The sequence below is a fragment of the Magnolia sinica genome, chromosome 19 (assembly GCF_029962835.1).
Source record: "Magnolia sinica isolate HGM2019 chromosome 19, MsV1, whole genome shotgun sequence".
NCBI lineage: Eukaryota > Viridiplantae > Streptophyta > Magnoliopsida > Magnoliales > Magnoliaceae > Magnolia > Magnolia sinica.
Window position 1 is genome coordinate 57199166 of NC_080591.1, and position 9557 is coordinate 57208722.

The following is a 9557-nucleotide window of genomic DNA, read 5'->3' on the forward strand; positions in this document are numbered from 1 at the left end:
CGGCAGGGCAGACGAAGGTGCACGGCTCGGCTCAGGAACCGAAGGCATGACTGGAGGATCCATAGGTGTCGGCCCAACACCGGCATGAGACGGGCCCGCCAGTGGATCTGACTGGCTATTGTTCAAGGGAGGAACCCCATCAAGCGACTCAATCAAGGAGAGACGGACCGAAGACTTCGAACCCTTAGGAGGCATCCCTACATTCAACAGAGGATGCAACCTGTCAGATTCTACATCACATAATCCATCCACACAGCAACACAGCACAACTCCAAAGACAAACAACATGCATTCCATTAATCAAAATTGTCGCAATACAAGTAGTGCAGCAATACCTAAATCACAACTAGGAAAGCATGTGAAGTACAACATCTAACACTTCAAACAACCATAGCAACAACAAACAACTCCAACTACAAAAGCTAACAACGGCTACACACAGAAAGAAAACAACAACAAAGCAAAGGACGGCCACAACGATACTACTCGTCGGAATCAGGAGATAGAGGCGGGGCACCCTTATCCTGCAAGCAACACAGGGTAGACTTCAGAGTTCGAGTCACCTTCTTGAACTTATGCTTCACAAGGCCTCGAAGATCAATAATATTCTGACATAGAACAGCCTACCCTTCTTCAAGTCGTGTGAGATGGGCATCCCTGGCAACCTGATCTGCGCTCTGCTCTGGTGCTACAGGAGGAGAGCTATCACTCGTATCCTGTGCCTCAACCTCTTCCTCGTCCTGCTCTGTTTCTTCCTCAAACTCAGCACCACCTTCAGCATAACTCTCTTCATCATCGCTCTCTACCTCATCCTCACTCTCTAAGGCTTGTCGACGAGGACTAATCTCCATCTGCTTAAGGGTCGTCAGATTAATGTGATGAACAGGAAACGGCTTCTCTGCTCCAAGCCTGCAGCCAAACTCATGTGTAAGCTTACAAATGAGTCAGCCAAATGGAAGCGATTCGGTCCTCCTAGTCGAACGAACGATAAGGATAATCTGATACAAGATGTACGTCAACACACACAACTTTGCTCCTTGCCCCACCTGATATAGAAAATCTACCATCAGGCGCGCACACTCACTGCAATTACTCCACCTTGGATATACATTGAACATACACATGTGGTGAAGCAAGCGGAAGTCATCCGTCATGTTGGTAGCCAGAAGACTCCTATTAGGCTGCCATTCGACCAGACGACCACACAGGAATCGGGTGCGACGATCCCTCTCGCGCATACTGTTCAAATTCTTCTCACTGGCATGCACCTCACCAAGTGGCACATTCAGGAGTCGGGATATCAAAGCGACATTGACCGTAGCTTCCCGACCACTACCACAAGGAATCTTGAACTGCAGAGGCTCCAGCGAAGGATCACGAATATTGGCATAAAAAGCTCGAACAGTACTTGCATTCGCGCGATACTCGCCCTCAAACAAGGGACACCAACCAGCCCCTTCCAGGCGCTCCAACAACAGAAACTCGCCATACAGCCGCGGATCAACATGAGCCTCAAAAAGGACTCTACGGCCTTCATAGACTCCATGCGATAGCTCCACCAACAAGGTTCTACCAATGGGAGCTCGAGGATCGAGGTCCCGCTTGGTCTGGAATTCACGAGTGGCGGACGTGCTCGCGGCGGCACCTCTCGGCCTCCGTGCACGGGTTGGGCGGCTAGGCCCGGCTTCATCCACGGGCGCTCTCTTCTTCCCCATCAAAGAAAGAAGGGAGGAAATGAAAAATATGGCAGTGATAAACTCAAAGGGGACCATGAGAAATGAGAGAAAGAGAGAAATAGGAAAGATGGGAAGCTCCCACACACTTGAGATCCCAAAAGAGGATATGAGAGCCCAAATGAGAAGGAAATAAAGGATAAACAGCAATGGGGGTGAGGGTTTTGAGATGGGGTGATGGGGTTTGCACGAAAATGGAAGAAGAAGAAGATTTGGAAGGGATTTGGAAGAGTTTGGAGAAGGATTTCAAGAAAAGGAGAGCTTGGGAGGGAGGATTGTGAAGAAAGTAGGGTGTAGGAAGGGTTTAAAGCAACAAACCGTGGAGGGGCGGGCCACACTAGGCCAAAATCACATCTGCCTGAGCCGGCCCGCTGATCGGCGAGCCCTCGCCGAACCGGCGATGACATCGCCGGTCTCTGGACCGACCGGCGATGGCTCGCTGTTTGGGCGAGGTCCTCCTGTCTCTTATGCTCAAAATGATGTGGGTCCCTCCCTGGGCCCCACTGGAAATGCCCCGATCAGCCCCTTTGCTTGGTTCGACGCCTATCGGGCCATTCCGGTAGAAATCTGATACAAACAGAGATTTCTATAAGATTTAAGGGTTGAGATGGGATGATAAACCATCTAAACTCATTAATAGATGGTCTAGGAAAGGTTTCGGGTCGCTGTGTGTGATCAGGAGAGAGCACAGACTCGATCTCGGCGATCGTTTTCAGTAAACTTTCGCCGATAGAAGCTACGGAACACAAACACACAATCTACGATAAACTCGCACCCAAATACACTAAAGTGGTGACCGCGTGCGGTGTGTGACCATAACCCAGGTCCGGTTTAATCCAGATCATGCTCTAATACCAACTTGTAACGCCCTGAAATTTGGGGGTCGAGCATAACTCAGCTCCCGAGTTCCAAAACATCACTTATGCAAAATATTTAATGATGGATGTATGTTGTCTGTATTAGTGCATAAAACATGGAATAGATTAAGCCAAAGTGCAGATATAATTCAAGGATAAGTGAAGAAAGCAAGCGAAAGACTTAAAGAAATATATGTATGTACATGTGCGAATCCCTGAAATACATACACATACTAGGTCATAATGTAAGTGTTGGTATCAAAATTACAAGTATCAAATTACATCATTTTAATTCCTAAAAGAAATCCCAGCATCCCGCGCATCAGAACGAGGCTCACTAGAACCCGTCTGAAAACTGCATAAAAGAGAAAGTAGCCTCATCATCCTCAATCTCCGGCTCTGCCTCAAAGGTTGCATCAACATCTGCAACATCAGCAACTAAGACAAAGTCTAGTGGGTGTTTAACACCGCCCTAGAACGTGGGAGTGAGTGATCAACTCAGTGGAACAATAAAGCAAAGGTTAACATGTTATCAGTTCAATCAAGTAGTAATGATAAAGCAGAACAATTAAACATGTCCTAAGTACTCTTGTTAATGCAAGGATGTATGCAGAATGATGCGTGCCCTCACGCGTACACCCTCAACGTCTTCATCTTACGTTACGCATGACATCGCCTCAAAGTGCGCCACGTCTACAAAGCACATGCAAATGCGGTGCATGAACATGATTACCAAGTTGTTATTAGTCCTTTTCATACAGCAAGATTGGGAAGCTAAGGTACCTTCCTCATATCACCATCCAAACAGTGATCCATTCTAGGGTCGTCAGTCCTAGGCATCTCATACGATCATATGGTTGTAGGTCATTGCAAAGGGCTCGTCACCAATCAATGCACGCCTATCATACCTTCGTTACTACACTAAGGCTCGTCACCTCAATGCGGTATCTAGGCATGCTCGAGGTCACTACAAAGGGCTCGTCACCAATCAATGTAGGCCGACAGCACGAATATAGTGTCTCATACCACCATAATCGGCTCACGAGTTTAGTTGCTCACTGGTCACTACGGGGAGGCTCGTCACCCCAGCGTAGGCCGACAGCTCGACCACGGTGTCCCATACCACCATGTCCGGCTCATGAGTCTTAGCGGATCAAGGTACCATGGTTAATAGGATTTTATTGGTAAGTTCGGTACCCTAGATTCAAACAGTAGCGTCCATACATGGTGAACATACATCGGACAATCGGGTTACTTGACGAACTCGACTAGCACGAGCGCACGTTAGGTTGAATGACATAGAGTGCGCAAACACTCCGTGTGGCCAAACCACTGCCGACAACTCTAATACGACTCGAGTTCGTCAAATCACATCCTACATGGCGAAAGTAACCTCAGCCACGAACTCAAGGCCGATTACTGATTTCCTGGACTAATTCATAGTCCCAAACACATTCCACCACAACAGATATTCGTATTAAATGTAGAACAGTAATGGAACAACAACTTCAACCATGTTGCATATGAGTACTTGAAGGATAACAACTTAACATGAATGTAAGCATAAGTAATGCTTGAATTTAAACAACAAGGAATGTAACGAGCAAGAAGGAAATCATACACACTAGTGGGAGAGTTGAGAATCGCTCCTCAACGCCCATACTAGGTTCAAATATCACACTTTAGATCATTCAGACATTTCTACAAACACTTAGAATACATAATACAACATACATGACGTATGTTGAAATACACACATTTGGACAATTCCTTTTGCCAAGGAGTTGTCACACATACATCTAGCATACATACATGACAAATAATCATGGCAATCACATGTTCATATTTTATACGCATACGGTACTTTATACATACACATAGAATACACAAATCTCAATATAACACATGCATATCAGGAACGCAACATAAACATAACATTTGGCATGCGAAATCTCATCCATAACAAGAATAAATCATTCACTGGCATTGAAAGCCTTGAAAACCATAACCTATACACTTAAAGTCCGCACCTTAAGCCAGAAAAGAACACCGAACTGATTTCAGACGAATTGTCTTCGTCAACGGCGACAAAATAACCTAAGGCAAGAATAGAAATGAGATATAACAACACCAAGACTATTCTAAGCTCTAACACAGATAAGGGTTAGGTTAACTTACTTAAAGATGGACTCAGAATCGTCGGAATAACGATTCAAAAGTGAAGGTTCAAGGATGAAGAAGAACAGGAAAGAATCTAAGATGATTCACCAACTTCTCTTTCACTTTCTCTCTCTTTTCCACTCTCTTTCTTAGGTAGGGTTAGGAAATTTGTATGGAAAAGAGAGCTAGGGTTTTAAGGACTACAAATAGGCCTAATATTGATGAAAATAACCCCTGGGCCAAGGTATACTTAGGGTATAACCAAAACCAGCCTCTCTCGATCCAACGAAGCACTTCCGGTGGGCCTATTACCACGAAAGGTCGGACTTAAGCTTACTGACCATGGATCTAGGTCAAGCTGAGTTTTCGTACCAACCAGATCTTCAGATCAGCCGTGGTGGACCACACTCAATTCAACGATCACAGAATCTCGATCAGGTCCATAAGCACATGGACATGCCTGGGCCACCTTCTCTGATCAGAGGGTGAAATTGGGTCAGAATCCAACGGTCAGATTACTTAAAATCGTTGCGCAAGTGACACGACTCAAATTTCATAAAAGCTTAATAAATTTCCAACCGTTCTCACACTCTCCACTCCGAACTCAATCAAATGAACCCAGAACATCACATGGACTTGATTTTCGAGGTGATGGTCAAGCCCAACATGGTGACCGCAACAGCCTAAGATCATCGCTATCGGACTTTCGACGCGCGGTCCAGGTCCGATCCAGATCTTTCAAAAATTCCCCAGAACAACTAGATTTAGCGATGGATCCCGATTTTAGAGTAACATAGCGCTAACTAATCTACAGGTTTTGAGTCATGCGGATACAATTTAAAGTGATTGATGCAATTTTCACAATCAATCGAGTATAGCGGAATTACCCCAAAAATAACTACTTAAGGAAAGATTAGCACAAAATTTCCCGGGTCATTTGGAGCATTGAGTAAAAAATATCCTTGATAACTTTCAATAATGCCTTCACAAATGATAGCATGATAACAAATTTGTGAAACCAGTTCAAGGCCATCGGTGACTTGTATTTCAGTGTAAAAATATTTCATGTAAGGTGTTGTGCCCACATTCTAAATTTGATTGTATAAGATAAGCTTAAAACAATTGAGCCAATAATTTTTTTTTAAAAAAAAAACCATAAGAGAGATTGTAAAGTACATACAACGGTCACCTTCACGATTAAATACATGGAATGAGATTGTGAAATAATTGAATTTGTCATCACAGAGAATGCCGAAGCTGGATGTCATGACACATTAGAATTTTACTGATGAAATGTTAGATTCAACGATAGTTTTCAGAGATGCATTTCCATACTATGTGGAGCGTGATAGTGCCTATCAGTGGTTGCCTTCTGATGATGATTGGACAAGAGCTGAAGCAATTCACAAGTTTCGTTCAATTTTTTATGACACAATGAAAATCTTGAATCAAGAAGCAAGTATCCAAAAATAAATATATTTCTGTCAGAACTTTGGTGAGTAAATGATATTTTGCAAAGAAACTGTAGTGGACCAGACTTTTTACAAATAATGACTACGGGTATGCAATTGGAGTTTGATAAGCATTGGTCTGAGTGCATTTTAGTAATGGCCTTTGCAGTCGTTCTTGATCCTCGATATAAGATATTCATGGTTATATTCATTTTTAAAAAGTTATATTGTATAAAGAGTTCCACTGAGGTTAATACAATTTGTTATGCAGTCGAATATCTATACAATTACTATATATAAATTTTGGGGGCCGTAAAAGACAATACAACATATTAAACTCCTCAAATGGGTTCTAGTTCTAGTATTGCTACACAACGAAACACGATCGACGATTTCATGTCTTTCATGGCACAAATTGAGACCCAAACGTAGACAACACAAAAAGAACTTGATCACTATCTTAAAGAGCCACTTGTAAAGTACAAAGGCGAAGAATTTGATATTTTCGAATGGTGGAAGTTGAAAGCTTGTGAATTACAATACCCTATGCTCTCGTTGATGGCACGAGACATATTGTCAATTCTAATGTCAACTATAGCATTAGAATATACTTTTAGCATGGGGAGTAGGTTCATGAACGAGTATTGAAGCTTACTTATACTGAAATCAATTGAAGCACTCATTTATATACAGGATTGATTGCATCCAATCTAGCAAAATAGCAACTTTGTTGATGAGGAGTTCAAGGAAGAGGAGAGTGAGAAGCAAGATAGGCAGTACCTGTAACAATTGCATAAAGCAGGATGAGATAGTACATTCCATTTCCGTTGCATTTACTTACGACAATTTAACAGTTATTATTTGTGGACTTGAATTATAACATCTGATAGGTGGATGGATATTTTTTATGCTTATCAGCATATGTGTTTTAATATTTTTTTAAATATTTTTTCTCTTTTCGTTTATGCTTTTAAATGACTTATTATTGCTTAAATCTCATATGGTTGGATAGTTGCATTTGTTTATCTTTATTTCTTAATTATTTATGTTACCTTACCCTAAATAAATATTCTTTCTTTCAAAATTTGCACTTACAGATATGTCATCGGAAGATGATCCATCATCATATATTTGGGATTATGAAGCCCAAATCTACTCATAGGACGGAAAGATAAAGTTGCAATGCAAGTTGTGTGGAAACAACTTGTAAACAAAACAAATCGATTAAAATTGTTCGTGCATTAATTTGTGTATCTTATTTATCAATCACATGAATCCATGTGTCATGTAGTCGGTTGAGCCCTTAGAAGCTGAAGAACAAAGGCACAAGAGGATATTGGGCATAAAGGAGCAAAGAACGAGTATATGAAGTGCCTTGCTGACCCTAACTCTTGAACTAAAACAATCCATACATTTAGATGATCTCAAACTTAATAGGTAGATCCTTATTGATCATCCCTTAGCCTTAGAAACCAATTGGAACATGATAAGTAAGATTATAAGATGTGTTAAACTGATGTAAAGATTTCGACCCGAAACAACAGTTTTCGTAAGATTCTTGATCCCATCGAGCAATCCTCGATGCCATTGAGCGATCTTCGATAGATTGGGCTCGAGCGATCGAAGGTGGCCAGAAATGTCCAGCAATAAAATGCATATTTTCATAATTTTCTTTATGCATGTTTAAACTCAAATATTGCATATTTAACTCTTCAATCACATTAGGTTTCCCGGCATTTAATTGTTAATTCGATTTAATTATATACGTTTTTGTCATGCGAGGTGATTCGGAAGTCTAAGATGAATATGCACTTAAAAGGATGGATTTAGAGTTCAAAAATAGATAATGAAGAATTGGAGATTTGGAGGTTATTAAAGAATTCATATGCCAAAGATCTAATAAAATCAAGTGCAAATGATGGAGAAAAGACTAGGGAAATCACAAGTCCTACAAGAGAAAACAAAGACTGTTCGGTCCCGCCTAAGGTCGGTTCGGTCCGACCGAAAGTGCACAAAACATTCCAGCAAGAATTATGAATTTCAAACTTAATTCGGTCCCACCGAAGCCAACTTCGATCCCACCTAAGACAGCTTAGGTGGGACCTAAGTTTGACAGATTCTACACAGATTTTTTAGATGCAACTTCGGTACCACTGAATCGTAACTTAAGTACGTAAATCCAAGGTTGGTTTGTGAATTCACAAAGACGGTGCGAAAGTTGGAGTTTCACGATTATAAATAAGAGTCCCTAGAACGGTCAAAATCATCTTCTAGGGTTTGGAAAGGGACAGAATGCCGAGGTAAAGCGTCTACAATGTTGTTCCACTTCAATTTCTTCACGGGTTATAGTTGATCTTTTTAGTTTCTTCCAAGATGTTAGTCTTATTAGGCTAATCTCTTAGTTAAGGCCAAGTGATGAAGCTTGTAATTCTTTTTAATATTTAGTTTACTTTGATTCAAGTTATTTGGATTTTATGTTGAACAATTCATGGTTTATAGATTAAATGAAGAAATATTTCCAATTTTCTATGATTTATTGTGACTGCAATTACAATAGATGCTCGGGAAGCTTTTGATATGTTCTTAACAGTTTTGTAATTATGTGATTGGTAAAATTCGTGATCCACCATCATCTATGGGCATGGTAGATGATTGAATTCCCTGCGATCATTACATTGGTGTATGTGAGGGAACTAATCCAATGAAAGTTCATAATTCCATTATGTTTTAACCACTCGATTATCCGATTGGATAGGATAGGACTTCAATTTCAATCGAGTTATCATTGAATTAGTAAATTAATATTGAGATTGCTATAAGTAGATTCCTGGATCCTTAATCTTTTATCTTTATTATTTAAAATATCTTTTCTTCATCGCTGGATTAAAAACCCAGATAAACAATTAGACTTAAATTACTTCTAGGCCGTGTTCCCCATTCCATGTAGATTTGACCTCGGTTTAACTGAGTTATTACTACATCGCGGCCCTGCACTTGGGGTTAACGAACAATGCCATTGAGCAACCCTTCGATGCCATCAAAGGGAAGTTCGAGCGTTTGATCAAGCTGTTTTCTGCTCGTTTTTTACCATTGGAACTTGATTCCTTTATAAAGGGCATACGGACCTTGGGCATTTGGATGAGATTTTTGTGCAATAAAAGGCTAGGTATTTTCCCACTCATACCACACACCCTAGACCTCTAAATCCATGACATCCAAGTCTCCTTCTTGAGCTTCATCACTCTCACGAGGATTCCAAACCCAACGAAGAAGAAGAGCTTGATCTCCACCATTGTTCTAAATATTAGACTTGAACCAATAGTTAAATCCTTCTCTAAATCCTCTACGACACCCAT